Below are 20,130 nucleotides of genomic sequence, written 5' to 3'. Positions count from 1 at the left end.
ACAGCGAAAATTAGCGAACGAGTGCATGTGAGGTGTTGTCAGGTGATAATTAGCCAATTCTAGGTGTATGGCACTCTCACTTACCTTATTTCTTTCTTGTATATATTATTTGGTATAAGAATAGGGCATAGGGCTTATTTCAATGGATGAAATCAGTGAAAAATTCCAGGGAAGATTTACTTAGCGTAGCACGGCCGGGCAGGGAAGGGGATAGGGTAATGGAGGGGGGGTAGGGAGAGGAGTCAAGAATGGGGAGACATGGCTAAATTGTCAACAATGGATGGGAATACAGATGAGATTAAGGAGTGCTGACTAGTGTTGGACATTGGCAGTACTGACAGATGATACAAGCTACCACTTGAAAGCCCGGGTGAATTCAAAATAACACAGAATCACAATAGTGACGCCCCGTGGTATGATCCCTTGCTCCCAAGCATCATAAAAGTGACGCCCTGCGGTTAAGGGGTTAAGTGTGAATCGAAGTCGGCTTTGCATACCTAATCTCTTGGAAGCAGATTTAACAGGTGAGCTAATATGATCTTTCCAAAATAAATTCCGAGGGAATGAAACCCCAACTATGTTTAAATAAGATTTAAAACTGAGTTGAATCTTGATAAAAATTAGGGGATATCCCTGCAGAAGGTTTTGTCGGGTTGAAAGATGTAAGAACTGAGTTTCTGATGCATTAAAAACAATGATAGTACTTTTATCCCAAACAGCAAAAATTAGAGGAGAAAGATGAGATGAGAGAAAATGCAAGGATAAGGACAACGACGAATGGCTGCAAGGGAGAAGAGAACAAGCACAAAATACTAGACAGATGCAGGAGACCTAATATAAGGTCATAAGGTCATTAGGTGTACTATAGCCTGATCCCATGTTTGTTGAAGTAACTGCTGAGATGGATGCTGCAGGAAGTGAATGGAAAGGTGAAGGGAAGAGTCATCAGCATATGAGTCGATAGTGTTCAATGTATAGCTTAGAGGGTCATTGATGAATAGATGGAATAGACTTGGTGATTGGACAGTGCCCTAAAGAACACCACTATTGCTAGCTTTAGGAGAAGAATGGTGGCCCTTTACAACAGAAGCTATAGAATGTCCAGAACGGAAGCTGGAGATGAAGGCACAAATAGAAGGATAAAAAGCAAGATGGCAGTTAGGGAATTAGAGATTTTTGCCAGACTCAATCGAAAGCCTCTGAGATGCCAAGTGCAATGGCAAAGCTTTCGTCATAGTCTCGAAAGGAGGATGCCCAGGAGTCTGAAAGGTAGGTGAGAAGACCGCCAGTGAAGCGTCCCTGGCGGAAACCATACTGGCGATCGGGAAGAAGGTTATAGGAAAGGTGCTTTAAAATTTTCTTGTCCGGAATAGACTCAATTTTTTTTGAAATACAGGATGTTATAGATATTGGGCGATAGTTAAAGGGCTAGTAATGGTCACCCTTCTTTGGGACAGGCTGAATAAGAGGAAACTTCCAGAAAAAAGGAATGGTACATGTTGATAGACAAAGGTAAAAAACTTTACCTAGGCAGGGTGTACACACACAAGCACAGTTCTTGAAGACAAAAAGATGGACTCCATCAGGCCCATATGCCTTGTTAGTATTGATGCCAGTGATGGCAGAAAATTCATCAACTGAAGAAATTTTAATGTCAGCCATGAGCAAGGCATTTAGGGAAAGTGATGGAGGAACAGCACAAGAATCGTCTATGGTGGAAATGGAGGAGAAAGTCTGAGTGAAGAGATCTGCTTTATCAGAAGAAAATACAGAGCCATCAGAGTGGAAAAGAGGAGGAAAGGATGATAAGGTAATTTTGTAAGAAAGGTTTTTTGCAAGGTACCAGGAAGAGCAGAAAGAATATGAGTTGGAGAGTTCAAAGCACTTGGAACGAATGAAATTATTTTTTAGCAAAGCCAAGAACAGACTTACCACAATGCAGGACAAACATAGAAAAGTTGAGATTCAGGGGTGGGTTGGCTCCAGTACCATTTGTAGGCGTTCTCATTGTTGTGGAGAGCATTAGAACAAGCGTGATAAAACCAAGCTTTTTTTTTTTGCATTAGCCACAGGATATGGGAAAGGAATGTATGCTTCAATGCCCAAGAAAATAAACTCCTTAATGCACAAAGCACGCTGAGATAGCTCACGAACATGGAATCAATAATCATTCCATGGAAAATAAAAAAAGTACTGCCTGAGGGCCACCCAATCAGCAGTTCCAAAATGCCACAGTCGCCGTTTCTTGGGACGGTCCACAGGCCTTACTGGAGCAATAGGACAGGCTGAGATCAGAGGAGACCAACGGAGAGAAGAGATTAACACAGTAGGCAGAAAGAATAGTTGTAAGGAAAAGCTCATGTATATTAGAACTCACTCATAGGTGGTCAGCTATACGGGTAGGGTTTTGTACAAGCTGCTCAAGGTCGTTAAGGATAGAAAAGATGTATGCTTTTTCACCAGACGGATCAGTGAAAGGAGAGGAGATCCAAAGGTGGTGGTGATCATTAAAATCACTTAAAATGGAGATTTCAGAGAAAGGGGAAATTGATAGGATGTGTTTCATCTTTGAAGTAAGATAGTCAAAGAATTTTTAATAGTCAGTAGAATTAGGGGACAAGTGAACACAACACATATTCAGTCAGAGAATGACAAGATAGCCGAAGTCAAAGAGTAGAGAACTCAGAAGTTTCAAGTTCAGGAACACGAGGGCATGATATGTTGTTGCTTACATATACACAGGAGCCACCTTTGGCTTTAAAATGGGTATAGAGAAAATATCAGGATAAAGGGAAAGGTTTGCTATCAGTCGCTTCAGACAGCTGAGTCTCAGCGAGGAAGAGACAATGAGGTTTTGAGGAAGAGAGGTGGTGATCAACATAGAGAAAGTTAGAGGAAACACCACGAATGATGCAGAAATGAAGAAATGAGTCGGACAGTGGTTCCAGGCATCTCACTTGGGTGTTACCGGGAAAAGTGAGGATGGTAAGTGCTTTAATGTTCCCTCCCTACTGTGGACTCCGAGGCTTGGTGATAGGACCCCGTTTTTGTTGTATGTTGAACAGTAAGTGTAATGGATAATATGCATGTAGTTTGGTGTTGACAGTTAGAGCAACTTTTATTGAAGAGCATGCTGGCCTACTCTCTGTGTTACCGAAACACTGAAAAAGTTCAGCGAACGGGGGTGGTCAGAAGCTAGTCCCGAAGGCTGATAAAATGGGAGCTCCAGCTCTCCCTGTCATCAGCTTTCCATCCATCTTGGGAGTATCGCCCTGCTCGACTTGTACTACAGTCTACTATTAAATGATATTAAAATCTTGGGTTGACCCTCAATAATAGTACTTGTTTGGGCAAAAATTTGATCAGTATCATTGTCCCAGACAGGGTAAGGTTAAAGGGTATTGTTGGAAACCGTTACATGATGAAAGAGTATCAAGGCAGGGAGAGAAGCGTGAAAAAGGTGTAAAACCGATTTTGTTTACCCTGCCGGCTAGATGATGCCCAGCTATCTTTGTCCTTGCTACTTCCCGCAAAAAAAAAAAAAAAAAAAAAAAAAAAAACTTACAAGCACACCTCGTGTTTTCATTATACCCATAGTACCTGGAACCGATGTGTTCCAGTTAAGGAGTTCTTCGATGTAATGAATTATTTAACTCGCCCCGTCCCGGCAACTTTTCGACCACTGGTACCCCCCAATCCCGGGCAATTTTCGACCTTTTTTTTTTTTGCTTAAACTTTCGCTTTTGGTCAGAAACAATGGCCGGTGGCAAAGAAAGTGGTCCCTGGGGTCCCTAATTAGCTTAACCAGGTATGCGATGGTCCCACCTGGCCCCGTGTTCTCCCTATGCGGTGTGAGCATCAAACGTTTTCTATGGTATTATAAGTTTGGGAAACCAATGAAAGTAAGTAGAAATGAATTTATTACAAACATAAAAACATGTGATAAAAGAGTATATTGGATTTTATACAAAAATAGAGCAGAAATAACCATTGTACCATCGTGAGAAACGAGCAAAATCGGCCAACTTGGTTCCCATGAATCGCTAACATTCTAAAATCATGATACATATAATTTTTTTACTTACATAATACTTCTACAATAACATTATACCATTTTACATTATATTGAACTGTTTTTACGTATTCACAGGCCTTTTGATAACATTTAGCGTAATGCTAGCGCTAATTTACGTAGTGAGTGAACTCGCTGTGACTGATGTTTCAACTCGTATTGTGCTTTTTCTACTAACATAATACCTTTCTAATATTATTATACACTTTTCAACTTTATAGAACTGTTTTGAGATTATTTCAGGCCTTACGTAAATATATAGCGTAATAATAGCGCATAGTAACACACTCGGTGAAGTCGCTATGACAACTAATTCAACTTACAACCTATTTTTTTACTTATATAATTATTCTACACTAACATTGCACATGTAAACACTTGATATAATTGATATTACATCATTTCTGAATGTACGATGGAACTTAGCGTCATATTTGCGCGTACTTACACAGGGAGTGTTATCGCGATATCATTTGTTTCATCTTACACAAGTAATCAACTTATAAAATACCTTACTACTAACATTACAACATCATCCACTGTATATAATTCCTATCACATACTTACTGACCAGAATGTGGGTGTAATCGTGACATCAATTATGACAACTTACAGTAATGTTCAACTTATACGTTTTATTCATGCTAACATTACACCCGTTTCCACTTTATTTCCTTGCTATCACATATTTACTGACCAGATTTACACAGTGGGTGTAGTTTTGATAACAATTCTTTCCACTTACACTAATTCTCATCTTATACATTACTTTTCTGAAAAAATAACACCCGTTTCAACTTTATATTTGACTTAGCACCTACTGACTGGCCTTACCATTACCATGAGCGTCATTTCGCCTTCCCACACAGTTTCAGAAGTGTACGAGATTATGGTATTCCTTGAAACAAGGCTGAAGGCACAACGCAACATTGCACTCGACACACTCGTATCTTGTGTCTTTTCTCTGCGTTGATGGTCTGACTGTCGAGTGCTTACATACATGGTAGCGACGCTGGGGTTTACGACGGTTTGGTTCGGAAGGGATTGCGCTGGGGTAGTTGCGGGCTGCAAGACGTAGGGGAGTCTGAGCATCACTGGGGGCGCGGGGGCGGTGTGGGGGTCTTTCCTGGGCATGCTTGGCGATTATTTCACGTGCCAGCTCCCTCACAAACCCCTCAAAGGTCTCGGATACTCCGGTGGTCATTGCGTGCAGGTAGTGGGCGTTCAGGACCGTGATGTCGAGCAAGTGGAAAAAGAGTTTCTTGTACCACTTCATCGTTGTCCTGGCACAGTCAAAACTTGAAATCATCGAGTCTGACTGATCAACTTGCCTCATGTTCAGATTATAGGCAAGTACAGACTCTGGTTTCCATACGTTGCGCCTCCTCTCGCTACGGTGATCCACGGAGTCTGTGCGGTGCATCAGGGGGCTGTGAACAGTTGACAGGAGGCAAACTTCCCTGTTGTGGTTCCACAGGGTTGCAAGGATGTTATTGGCCTGGAAGAAAACCACCTCATTCTTGTCAAGTTTCCTCCCTATCTTGACCATATGGCGACGGTTTCTCTTGACTGTACCACAGACTCCGGTGTCGTGTTGGTGGAGGAACCTAGTGAGAAGAGGGCTAGTGTACCAGTTGTCCAGGTACAAAACATGACCACGATGAAGGTACTCTTCTATCATTGTCTTCACCACGGCCCCAGAGAGTCCTATACTCCGATCTTCTATTATATCTGTCTGTGCGCCCGTGTACAAGACTATGTCTTGCACATAACCAGTCTTACAGTCACACATAACAAAGATCTTGAACCCGAAACGGTGTCTCTTGCTGGGTATATACTGCCTAAAGGAAATATTGCCTCTCCACAATACAAGACTCTCGTCTATGACGAGGTCTCTGTAGGGATAAAATGAGGAGCGGAACATTTCCCGTAAATGATCAAATACCAGCCTAATTCTCCTCATTTTATTGGTGTTATTTGCATTGGCTGGATCATCTGCATCAAAAAAGTGGAGGCGGCCGAGAATAAACTGAAATCTATTACGACCCATCACCTTTCCAAAGAAAGGTGTTAGGATGATTGGATCCGTTGTCCAATAGGCAGGAATTTGATTTTTCTTCACCACACCCATCAAGATTACCAGGGCCAAAAATAGGAACATCTCTGATATAGTCACGGGAAAGTCATACTGTTCTGCATGCTTGCTTGTGGTTCCTAGGCGTTCACTTTCAAGGCGCTGGGATTGTGAAAATATATTCGTCTGTTCTACTATGCGCCCAGCAAACGCCTTTATCAAAAAACAAATTGAAAAAATCTAAACGTGACGACCCAGCATTTACACCTGGAGCCGTGCAACCTGACCGCCACTCCTCAGTGAACTGGTGAATGATGGGAGCAAAATTACTCCCATCCTCCCAGTTCCACGTGACACCACCGTCTCTAGCCACGTCACCATCGTCCCCTTCGTCAGGGTGGGGAGGTGAGGGTGGTGGGGGAGTTGGGGAGGTGGAGAGCGGCGCCTCTCATCACTCGCACTTCTCTTCCCTCTCCCTTTTCCTTTACCCTTTCCCTTCCCTTTCTTTCCTTTCCCCACATCCTGGGGCTGTGGGGAGGAAGTTTGGGCATATTCAGGGGCGAAAGAAGTGCTGGGGAGTGACTCAACCTCCTCTCCCCTAGGCCTACGAGCACCACGTGCTCGTGCTGCCTCCATCCCACCAATGGCCCCTTCACCCCGCACTACCCCCACACCACTCTCACTTTCACCCCGCGCTGCCGCCACAACACTTTCCCTTTCTCCCAGCAATCCCACCACACCACTTGCTACTTCCCCAGACAAAGTACTTGAACCATACCTTAGGTGTCGTCTCGCCCCACATTCTGATCCACGTGGTGATATTTTTTCCTTTCCCAACCACTCGGCGATATCACGTCCTAGCCCTCCGTCATCCTCATCGTCCTCATCCTCGTCCTGATCAGAATCGTGATGGAGAGATAGCTGTGCACGTGGTTGGGGAGCAGCCTGGCCTTCCCTTGCCTTACGGTATGTCACATACCGCGTTTTTCGGGGCGAAGGGACCTCCTCATCACTGCTACTTATTTCTTCCTCTGGCTGGACGTAATCGCGATCCACCACATCATCATCGAGTGGAGAATCACTGTCTCCAGTGAAGGCTTCCAGGATGGATGCAATTTGCTCATCTGAGAGACCTTTCCGCGCCATGTCTGACCTGGGTCACTGCTGGCAGGTGAGTGACCGAGACAAGGGCGAGCGCGGGTCACGCGGGGTCTAGGACGTTGCCCGCCTGGCGGCAGGTAGGGGAGGCTTGGGTACCCGGGCGAAACGAAAGTCTCCCGCGAATTTTGAAATTTGTGGAAATTATGAACCTTGCAATTGCAGGACGTTGAAGTACGTCCTCGGGACTGGCTGTGACAAAACGTGAGGACGTGGAAGTACATCCTCGGGACGGCGCGGGTTAAAGGTGTAACTAACATCTGTTCCAAACGTGTCCTGAATGCTGTATAATATCGCCTTTAGTTAATAAGAATATAGTGATGTACTGTATGCTCCAAAGGAAAGCACAGGCTAAAAGTGAGGAAGAATGAGGGAGGGAGCGTTGCTGAAAGTGGAGACAGGGAAATCACTTCAAAGGAGAGAGAGAGAGAGAGAGAGAAACAGAGAGAGAGAGAGAGAGAGAGAGAGAATAAGATGAATGGAAATAAAAAGTGTACAAAAACTGTAAGAGATCCAAGAGGAGGGTACGACAAAAATAAATATCTAAAGATAAAGAGATAAATCGTTACAGAGAGAGAGAGAGAGAGAGAGAGAGAGAGAGAGAGAGAGAGGAATGAATTATGGAGAGCCAGAGAGATCAGAAGAGTGCCTCGGAGGTCAAAGGATTGTGAAAATGAGCTGAGGGGGGAGAGTAATGAGGAGAGATGAGCAAAGCGTGAGAGGAGGGTGAGGTGAGACTGTCGGACTGGGAAGATGAGTCAGTGATGAGGCCAGGAACTGAGTCGAGGAAATGATGGAGAGATTAAGTGTGTTGGTGTTACTGGTGGGTCATTACTCTATCTGCTTCACTTCTCTCCTGCCTCACCTCTCACCTGCATCACTCATCGTCTGCCTCATCCCATTCCTGCCTCACTCCTTACCTACCTTACCTCTCACCTGCCTCACCCCTCTCCTGCGTCGCCCTTCATCTGCCTCACCCCTCACCTACATCGTCCCTCACCTGCCTCACGCCTCACCTGCCTCACCACTCACCTGCCTCGCCCCCCATCTGCATTGCTCCACGCCAACCTCATCCCTCACTTGCCTCATGCCTCACCGGCATCGCTCCTTACCTACCTCAACACTCAACTATCTTACTCATTATCTGTCTCATCCTTTACTTGCCTCAACCCTCACCTTCCTCATCCCTCATCTGTCTTACCTTTCACCTGCCTTATCCTTCATCTGCCTCACCCTCTCACTTGTCTCACCCCTCACTTGGGTAACCTCTTACCTGCCTCACTTCTCCCTCGCCTCACCCTTCAGAGTTTTTCCAGTATTCTTACCTAGTTTTTTTTTCATTTTGCCCTCACACAGCTTTGTAAATCCTTGGCACATTTCTCTACACTCCACAGTCCAAACCAGGATGCATGTGCCCCTTAAACTAACTTCCTAAAATACACATCCGTCAATCCCACACATCACTCAGTTTCTTATTACTCGTTTCACACCAATATCTCTAAATTTCTATATATCCAGTTGGGAAATCTATATTTTCTCAGCTGTGTCTGAAGGTTACTTAAAACTAGTGAAACCTACGCGAAGTTTTAACGTGAATGATGTGTGTCTCGGGTTTTTCATCATTTTTTGTGTTTAGAAAACCTTGGAAATGTGTTAAATGTTTTCACTATAGCTCACAAAGTTCTCCGTCATAAAAATCAGTCACGTGTGCATCATCCTGTCACGGATATACACAACCTCACACTTCCCTGTCTCATGCCACTCTCCTGTCTTTCTTCTCAAACGGAAAAGGAGACAACCTGAGGCTATCCTCCTCCAAATGTTGGGACCCAAGATTAGGCTTCATAGGCCTCAGCAACTAAGGATAGATTACCAGCCTACGCCCCTGGTGACATTACATCATCAAAAATTCGCTAGTTACCTGTTCGAGATCCTAACCCATGCACACAAGGCAAACTCATGAGCTCTAGTTTTTGCTCACCCTTCTCTTCTGCTACGGGCTGGAGGAGAGTCGTAACCAGGGTTTGTCAACAAATAAGGCATGCTGTTGACGGTTCGAAGCTTTCGTCGAGTGCACGAGTAATAGTTGTATCTCAGACTGGGTGTAATTCAGTAAAGTTTTGAACTGCAAACGAACAATGGACAAGTCCTTGTTATGTATGAAATATTTTTTGCAAATTTCTCCATTCTTGGGTTGGATTAGAGGGTTAGCAGCAATAAAAGCTTACTACTATATCGAACGCCATATTACCCCCACTTCATCTACAGTATATTTTAACTCTGTACCTGCAATACGTTTCTGTGAATTTAATAAAATGTCTATAGTTAACTGGGATAAAATCAGACCCCTTGAAGTTATCTGTGGTAAAATCAGGCCTCTACCAAAAATATTGAGGTAGTTTTTAGCACTTTTTGAGTGGCGAGTTTCACTGTATAGAATCATGTGACGTTCATCTTACATTACGAGTTCAATCATAGTACCGCCAAGGCTATTAATCTCATTGAATAAGCGAATCATTGTCTAGATCAGTGTTTCTCAACTGGTGGTCCATGGTGACTTTTTGGGTGGTCCACAGGACGTTCACTATATTATATATTAAACAGGAGATTGGTGCATATATTTTTAAGTTTATTGAAAATCCAGTACGAAAAATTTTATCAAAATAAGTAATTGGCCATTCATTTTATTGTATTATTCCTATTTAGGAAATATTTTTCAAACCAAAATGTTTGTTATCTATGCTTTATTTATCATTACTCAAAAATGAAATGGTCCACGATATTTTTTTTTTTTATTGGGCTGGTGGTCCGCGGCCTGAAACGAGTTGAGAACCACTGGTCTAGATACACACGCTTATACATCCCCTTTACTAACGAAGATTTGTTTCCGCAGGAAGGACAAGGATAAGTCAGGCCAGAATTTTCTCTTGTATTTTTTTTTCTTAAAAAAAAAAAAAAATGGTGAGGGAAGCGATCGTAAATTTGTTACTCCAAGTACAAAGGACATGGAAAGATCTGAAACTTTCCATTCCTTGACTTTTCTGCAATAACAAATGTTGGTTTCCACTGGGAATGTCTCGGAAATCCATTTGTAAAATGCAGACAAGAATCAGACATCACTTGCCATCACAAAAATATTTGGAAGTAGTAAGTCCAGTGGTGTGGACAGGTTGAGGCTCATCATCGTCCAGTCGGGTTGAAATAGAGGCATGGTAATAGTGCTTTAAATGCGGAGCAGTGACGCTGGTGGCGGGGCCTTATTTTTTCCTTATTTTTTGTACTGTTTACGGTCACATTAGTTGGCACAGTCGTCGAAAAAAATGCGACTTGTGGTGGTGGCGGTGGTGATGATGGTTGCGAATGTGGTACTAGTTATGGTGGTGGTGGTGCTACGTGAGGCGGTTGTTATGCGAGGTGGGAGTCGGGTAGGTGATGGTGATGTGGTATGTTGTGATGGTAATGTTATATCTGGTTCTCATAGTGTGGTTGTGGTAATGATAGTTGTGGTGGTGGCAGTGATAGTGGTGATGGTCGTGGTCGTGATATCATGGGTGTGGTGGTAGAGTTGGTGTCATCTGGTGGTGGTGGTGCTGGTGGTAGTGTGAATCTTGAGATTGATTATGCAGTAGTCATAGCTGAGTAAAAACGTGAGGGAATAACTTCATTTCACGTTTAGTCGGTGACAGGAGAAGATAAAGATGAATACTTGGTCTTGACTGTAGTTTATTATTTTTACAGGTAAAGCTAAGTTGCAAACCAGTGTGTAACATAAGAGCTACCTAACTTTTCGCTAGACCCCTCTTCTCTCTACCACCTCTCGCTTCTGTAGCTGGCCTTCTTCTGCCTGTATAATTCCTCCTTTCTGTGTAGGAGAGCTTGTGTCACGTGTACTTAATGTATGTGCGGGTTCTAGAATCTTATGTGTGTCTGTGTGTATGTAGCGCTTCCGGTGCACCTCTGGCATTCCTTTGCTTAAATCTTGCAGACACATTTCCTGTTCCCACACCTAGCTTAACTATCATGTTACAGTTGTTCCTTTTTTATTACACATTTATATTGCTATCTATTATGATTTGTATTATGATAATGTAGATTCCTAACAGTACTGGTGTCGTGTGTGGTGTGATGCCATGTGTGGTGTTATGTCATGTGTGGTGGAAATGACATGTAGGGCAGTGATGGTGTTGTGTGTGGTGGCGGATGTGGTGCTATGTACAGTAGTGATGATATTATGTGTGATGTCCTTTGTGTCAGGTACAGTATCAGTGGCATTATGTCAGGTGGTGGCAGTATTGTGCCAAGATGTTATGTGTGACGACGGTGGTGCCAAATACACTGTCAGTGGTGTCATGTGCGGTGGTGGCATTATTATGTTGTTGTGTTATGTATGATGGCGATGGTGTCGGATGCAGTGTCAGTGGTGTCATGTAGGGTGATGGTTGCACTGTGTTGTGGTTTACTGATGGTAGTGTCAGCAGATACACTCTGTGGTGCCATGTGAGGTAGTGGTAGCATTATGTGTGATGGAGTTATATGTGATGGTGGTGGAGTCATATTTATTGTCAGTGGTGTCATGTGAGGTATTTGAATAACAATTTGTGATGAAATAACTTCTGAGTAATCCTAAATGACTAACACAAGACTCGTGAGTTAACGATGCTATCATGCACTCGACACATGCACTCGAAACAAAGACAACACATGCTTTAACATTATACCAACGCCATTCATTTGACTCTTACCCATGGCATCACACTTTTATGGAAGTTTATTGAGTCCACTCAAACACATCATGTCTTTGCGGCACGGCTGGGAATGGAGAATGAATATGTAAGAAAGATATAAGCTCAGCTAATAAAATCACCAGAAATCTCAGCAGAATTTCTGAAACTTCTTTAAAAGTTCATTACTTATAGTGGGTGTTATTTTGGTTCTCCAATAAATTTTTACTATTTTAGTCATCCAAGTAGACGGATGCATTTTGCAGTAACTGGCTGGTCTACACGGATGATTATAGATGTCTAAACGTGGCTGAAAATCCTGAATGTGACTGAGTTCTTTTAGTACCAACAATGATTTTTGTTAATCACCCGAGGACTTATATATTCTGGCACATGATGTATTGCAGTAGATATCGAAAGTGAATTATTGCATTACACTGAAACTAGACTCCATTATAAACAGAGGATATTGTACAATGGCAGATACTACTGTGCTCTTCATTTCACCGGCGGCAGGGAAGGCCAGGAAGCATATTTCTGCACAAAGCCAGTTCACCACCGCACGCAACGTTTTACCTTCCTAAAGGGATCGTTCTTACGGTACGTTATTTTCCGGTAACTCTAACTCAACCTGGTACTGATGGACTAACCTAGATTTTGTTGGAAAAAAACTAAGGTCCAAATCGATTAAAGTTTTGAAATCTGCTACCAAGAGCAGTTCTGACAGTGAGGAGAAAATCTCTCATTCTCTCCAGTCAACATGTACCAGGCTCTGCACTACACCCCTGCGCAGGGTAGTGTTTGATGAGAGCTGTTATGATGTTCTTTTTACATTTTCACCTTTTAAATTGGACATTCAGGCCATACGTCAGGGCGGAAGGCTTGTCTGCATTGGAGTTATCATTGCTAACGTTTAACTAGCGTAATGGAGATGGAATTATGTGATAAACTGTTCCGACGGAGGGATACAGATCATAATCAATTCATTTTAAAGTGGCTTAGCTGAAGTGGATTTATTTTCGTCAGTGTTTTATAGCCACCTGCAGCTTAAATCCTGTGATAAACTGGTCGCGATTGAATGGCTTGCAGGTGAATTGTTCCATCGTAATTTAAAGCACACTGTTTTGGTTGGTAACTTGCTCAGAATATTTCATAAAGTTACATTTCCCTAGGAGAAATATATACGCCTCTGACAACCGACAAATAGGGATAAGAAGTGAATTCGATCATTAGCCATAACCATGCAAAATATATAGTGTTGTGAGAAAAAATGTGTGTGTGTGTGTGTGTGTGTGTGTGTGTGTGTGTGTGTGTGTGTGTGTGTGTGTGTGAGTAGCTTAATGAGGTGTTAGTGAGTGATGCAGGGGAATTACAGCGTTGTGTGTGTGTGTGTGTGTGTGTGTGTGTGTGTGTGTGTGTGTGTGTGTCTACATATGTAGTGGGGTGTGGAGGGGAAGGGTGCTGCAAGTCTGGCAAGTGTCATGCTGTGCAGCTGTGGGTGTAATATGACTAGGGTGTTGTCTGATAACTTAGGAGTCCGAGCAAATGTGTCCTGAATCCTAATAAATGAACCAACCATCAGAGTACACATAACATTTCAGATGATTTGATTTACTATTTGTGTATAAAAAGCTCGTTATACGCCGTGGGATGCAACACACACACACACACACACACACACACACACACACACACACACACATATATATATATATATATATATATATATATATATATATATATATATATATATATATATATATATATATATATATATATATATATATATATACGACATATATGAAAACTTTCTGTCATGAACAAGTATTAGTATTTACATTTTCACACATGTACCAGTTTGTGTGGGGGGAGGGGGGAGGTGTGTGTGTGTGTGTGTGTGTGTGTGTGTGTGTGTGTGTGTGTGTGTGTGTGTGTGTGTGTGTGTGTGTGTGTGTGTGTTTGTGTGTGTGTGTGTGTTTCCATCTCATATGCAAATGTTGTCTCTCCTCCTTGGTACTCAGGTGGCACGTCTCCAGTCTTTACATAAACATTTTCTGTAAGGAACAAGTAACCCACACTCAAGTCCTTTCATATCATTTTTACCCTGCCTTCTTTGGAACTCGTTTACAAATCCTCCCTTTCTGCCTCTGCCTCTGCCTGTCTCTATGTTTGTCTATTTGTCTGCCTGTTTATCTCTGGCTGACTCTGTGTGTTTGTGCCTGTCTGTCTTCCTGTCCCTATCTATCAGTCTGTTTGTGTGTGTGTGTGTGTGTGTGTGTGTGTGTGTGTGTGTGTGTGTGTGTGTGTGTGTGTGTGTGTGTGTGTGTGTGTGTGTGTGTGTGTGTGTCACACACAGAAGTACCTCATCTCATTTTTTTTTTTTCAGGCAATATACAAATTCTGTCTCCTCCTCCGTACTGGGTCGCCATTCCGCCGTTCGCTGCATCCCGCGGGAGGATATTACAACTTAGGAATGTTGCAGAGTCCAAGCTGACTCCTTCTTTTTTCCACCTTTCTGTATTGTCCTCCATCTTGCCTTTTCCCTATCTCTTCTACATCCTTCATCCCTTTGTTATGTTTTCTCGCACTTAAAAAAAAAATATATATATATATTCTCAACTCAGATTTTGAAAGAACTGCTCTGATCTGAAAAAACTGTTGCATATCTTCACAATGTATTGGTTATGCATGATGAGACCATGTCCGTCAACACTGTTAATTCGTCAAAAGGCATTCAATTAAGTTACCTAGAAAAGATTCGTTCAGAAAGAAAACGTGCATGGTTTTAGCTGCACTGTGTTCAAGCCTATAAAGAGTTGGCTGACTGGATGTGAACATAGGGTCACCTAATGAACAGAATCACGATGGAGCAAAAACGCAGTGCCATAAGGTACGGTGTTGGGTTCTGGCCTGTTAGAATTTTCACAAATGATTCTGACGAAGACCTGCGTTATATAATGTCCAGTTTCGTTGATGATACAACAATTGGTAAAGGTGGGTGTATGTTTACAGAAGCAAATGTTTCATCATCTTGATCAAAATCTTTCAGGGAACTCGTGCATGGAAAATGGATTTCTTTATAAATACGTAATATTCAACTCAATTATGTAAACCACAAATAATATTAGGGAATTCTATCTATCTATCTATTGCCAGACGCCTCAATCCCGTTTGGGGTGGCCACAAACAAATCTCCTCCAAGTCGCCCTGTCCCCCGCCATTTCACTCCCCTGCTCCCAACTCACACCCCCCTCTCTCATATACCTCTCCACCCCATCTCTCCATCTCATCCTCGGCCTCCCCCTCCCTCTTTCCCCCTCCACCTCACTCACATACAATCTCTTCGTCAGTCTTTGACCCTCCATCCTCTCCACATGGCCAAACCACCTCAGTGTGTTCCTCATAACGCTTCCTATCACATCCACATCAACACCACAACGCTCCTTTATATCCTCATTCGTCAGCCTGTCTCTCCATGTGACTCCACAGGCTCCTCTTAAATAACTCATTTCCACGGCTCTCACTCTTGACTTGTGTCCTTCCAACAATGTCCAAGCTTCACTTCCGTACGTTAGAGTTGGTATCACAATACTGTCATGTAGTAACTTTTTCACTTCCATGCTCACTTCCCTGTTTCTTATCACTGCTTTCAAAGAACCAGCAACCTTTCTTCCCTGCTGTACCCTTTCAAGCACTTCACCCTCCAAACCTCCATCCTTACTCATCACACTACCCAAGTACTTAAACGTACTCACATTTTCCAATTCCTCACCATCCAACCTCGTTGTACATTCACTGACTTCACCTCTCTCAAAGACCATCACTTTACTCTTCCCTACATTCACCTTTAGATTCCGTTTCTTACACACTCTCTCAAACTCATCCACCAAGCCTTGCAGCTCCCCTTCGTCTTCACTCAACAACACAGTATCATATGCAAACAACAGTACAGGGAGTTTCCAAACACTATCCTCTCTCACCAGGGCCACTCCAACATCCACTACCCTACCTTGTACCTCTTTTATTACCCCATCCATGTACAGATTGAATAACCATGGAGACATGACACATCCCTGTTTCAACCCAACTTTCAAAGAGAAAAATTCACTTAGTTCACCATCCACACGCACTGCAGCCTTCGCACCATCGTACATACTCTTCACAGCATTCAACAACTTTCCATCTATTCCATATATTCTTAACACTTTCCACAATCCTAATCTATCCACCCTGTCATATGCTTTCTCCAAATTCATGAAAGCCGCATACAACTTCTTTCCCTTCTCTAGAAACTTTTCCACTAAAGATCTGAGAATGAATATCTGATCTACACAACCTCTTCCCTTCCTAAAGGGAATTAATATAACAAATTAACTGAAAACAACCAAACAGCGTTCAGAGGTGGTGTATATGAGCAGACAAATTACCTGGATTCAGAGATGGTGCATTTGGAAAATGGAGTCAGGGTGAAAAATTGCTGTTATATATCCCGAGCGAGAAATATATTACATCCACCTATGTCAGTCACCTTCCATCTTGCAGTTTCTCTCCACCACCCTACCCTTGTGCTATAGCTGTACCGTGGATAGTGGTGGAGGAAGGGGAGTGATGTAAAAGGACAAGGGCGGGTGTGATTGCATTTAGGGGGAGCTGGCCTTCCTATTTTTGGCATACCAATGATTGTTTATAATAAAATAATTGCTTCTTACCAAAATATATACAAAAAATATGTTACGTAAATGTATAAAATTAGTTCAATGAAATGATTGATTTGGTCATTAAGTTTGTGGGATGTAGCAATGAACCAACAACCTCTCTAGGGGTCTCGCCTTCCACCCCTTTCCAAAGTGCTGATTCCTCCCCCTCTCCTTTTTTTATTTTTTATTTTTATAAATTATTCTTGCCACCTCCAGATGACCTCACTCAACCCAAAAAGACTTATCTTACCTGGTGCTGTTCTGGTCACTTTTCTTCCGAAATCTCTCTTTGTATTCCTTTCCCATTATGGACGGCACGCATCTCCCGTGTAGTTACACAGTATCACCCCTTTCCCGCCCAGCACTTTAATACAAGGTCAATTAGTACTCTCAATCGTGCATGTAAGCAAGTGGCCAGTTTTGGAAGTGTTTCCTTTATTCTGTCTTTCCCTTTGCCTTTAATCTGCATTGTTTAAAATGCAGTATTTACAGACATCCTGAAATGAACGAATTTTCAATTTGGTTTTATTTTTTGCACGATTTATTTGAAAAGTTCGAGTTTTGCAGACACTTGACCATGTCTCTGTTCTCCTCAGCAGATAAAAATTGTAAAAGGAAAGGCTATGGCACGAACAAGCTGGAAAACATCAAGAGTTTGCCTTGAATATCCATGAGTAATAAATGTACAGCATAACGTAATTTCGGTATTTTTTGCCCTTCTTCCTTGATGTTTTTTAAACTTATGCCACGGGCCTTCAGCATATTTCAAGTAAAAACAAATTTTATACTAGGAAACTGAGGCTAGTGAGGAAGCTCTCGAGGGAAATAACCAGCAGGATGCAGGTGCAATAACTCATTTCAATATGGACGCAGAATTTAGCAAAGTACAAGAATATTTATGAAAATATTACAGAGAACCTTGGTACAATAAAAATTAATCTAATTATACTTCGTACGATGGTATCAACACGTTCTGATAACATCTGATGATATTATGTTGGGTGAATAATTTTGGACTTTTGGTCATTAATCTGCTTTTTAAAAACTGGTTTGATATCATTAGCAATGTAAGGCCTAGGCTACACTGGACTGGACTATTGCTAATACAAGATATATTTGACACTAACCACGATACACGCAATACCGGTGTATATAAGTAATGATAACATCACCTCCCTCGGTGACCCAGTGACCTTTCGTACATGTAGTCGAGCACTATTATCCACCAAATGTATCTTAACTACTAAATATACACTAGCATTGATATATAGCATTCTCGTAGGTGGTACCAATGAAACACCAACTGATATTGTTACCAGTCGTTCAACTATTCTTTAAAGGCAGAAGTAAAGTTTTCAGAACCAGAAATATTGCATTGATTTATGCCTACAGTCCCTCAACCTATGACACTGTTTAGCCCTGAAAACTTTGAAAAGCATGTGACTGATCTCAAAGTCTGGAAAGAATACAGTTTTATATCAACTAGTCTGTGCTAGTTTATATCATGAACTATTAGTGCACTAGAGAAGGGAGTTACTGTAGTTCTTTCACCTATATTGTGGTTCAACTTCTCGTCCTTTTACAGCCTTTATCAAGTAACTCAGTGGCAGAAAAAGACACTGATGTAGGTCTATATCGTTTACATTGCACTGCTTCGTGAGTAGTCTCTTAATCTACTGTTATTCTATTGCTACATCTCAGCATTCAAGATAGGTAACAGTTTTAGGCCAGGTTTGAGTGAAAAGAGTATAGGTCATCATTGCTGGCGATGGAAGAGACTATGCAAACTGACACAGACAACCGCTATAAAACTGATTAATGCTCTGTCCAGACTTATGCCGGCTGAGGTTACACTGAGTGGCAGTAATGTATTGTGTATGGCAGGTATCAGAATCAGATGACATGAAGGAATTTACAGAGCTGTAATGATAACTTGAAGATTTAAACAGAAATAAGGCCACTTGCACTGTATACTGTGATGGAATGTTCTCTTAGTTTTATGGTATTCTGTCCTAGATTGTAGTATGATGATGATTAAGAGGAGGAGGAGGAGGAAATAACTGAGAAAGCAAGTCGATTAATAGCAACGAACAGCAACAATCAATGACAGGAAAAGATATGAGACTGAAAAAATTTTGGAGGAACACCAACGACAAAAGAACCAATAGGCTACACAACTAAGAACCAGGTGAGCAGCTGAGAGAGAGAGAGAGAGAGAGAGAGAGAGAGAGAGGAAATCTCTCAGATGATGAGTTTCGGGGAGATGAGGGAGGAAACGATGGAAGAAGGGGAAGGGGTTAAAGATGGAGAGATTGGAGACAGTGTGAGGAGAGAAAGAAGGGTAAAGGGAGAGTGGACTGAAACGCAGGAAATTTAAGGGAAAAACATGAGTGTGCAGTTAATGAGTATTAAAAGAGAGCTAAAAAAAAAAAAGAAAAAAAAAAGGTGTCCCGGTGTCGGATGGACGGAGTAACTTATGCTGAAAGTTACCGTTTCGCTCAGTGCGCATGCGCTAAGTGGCCGTTTAGCTTCTATTTTGAAAGTATCTGGATATTGTCTCAAATTTTGTGCCATTTATCAACAACATTGTATGAAATTCATGTGTCAGGAAGATAGTTGGTTGTCTTATCGACCTGTAGGTAACTATAGGTCGATATATGGATACATATAGATAAAGATATATATGTATATTACAGGCAGATTGTGAAATTAGTCATTTCGTGAAGTAAAATTAGTTTAATTTAGATTTGTTTAGGTTAGGTTGATCTAGGATAAGGTTAGGTTAAGGTTAGGTTAAGTTTGGTTAGGTTTAGGCTTAATAGAGAAGGGAACGGTAACTTCCAGCATAAAGTCACCCCGTGCATATGGCAGGACTTAGATTATGTGTGGAAGTCAATTATATTTATCTGCACTACTGGGACGTGTATCTACTAAACGGAAAAAAAGCATAAAAGTTAATCGTTTTTATGTAGCGAGAATGGCACAGGTATGATACCCCGGCAGCAAAGAGGGTACTGGTGGTAGTTTGTGATAGGGTTCTTCTCAGATTATTGAAATCATAAGAAGTTTACGAATAAAATTCTTACAAACGTCATTGATGCAAAAGGTTAACAGTAAGGAGTACAGTCTGTGTGACATGATTTTATATCTATATCTATGTATCCATCTATCTATTTATATTTTTCATTTATATTATTAATCGTAGTCAGTGGTTTCTTTAGACATCTAACGTTTCAAATAACTAAACCGAGATTCCAAGACATTGCATTATTGTTGATAAGTTTTGCAGGATTACTGAGACATTTTTCGAGATGGTACAATAATTATAAGCACAAAAAAAAAAAAAAAAATGTTGGAGATACTGTACTTCGTCTTGACAGTATTTTTTCCTCAAATGTGACTTTCGTA

Source organism: Coenobita brevimanus, chromosome 28 (genome assembly GCF_032717465.1).
Source record: "Coenobita brevimanus isolate Jiangsu-jjx chromosome 28, ASM3271746v2, whole genome shotgun sequence".
Classification (NCBI taxonomy): domain Eukaryota; kingdom Metazoa; phylum Arthropoda; class Malacostraca; order Decapoda; family Coenobitidae; genus Coenobita; species Coenobita brevimanus.
The sequence above is the reverse complement of the archived record's forward strand: the minus strand, read 5'-3'. Positions refer to the sequence as shown.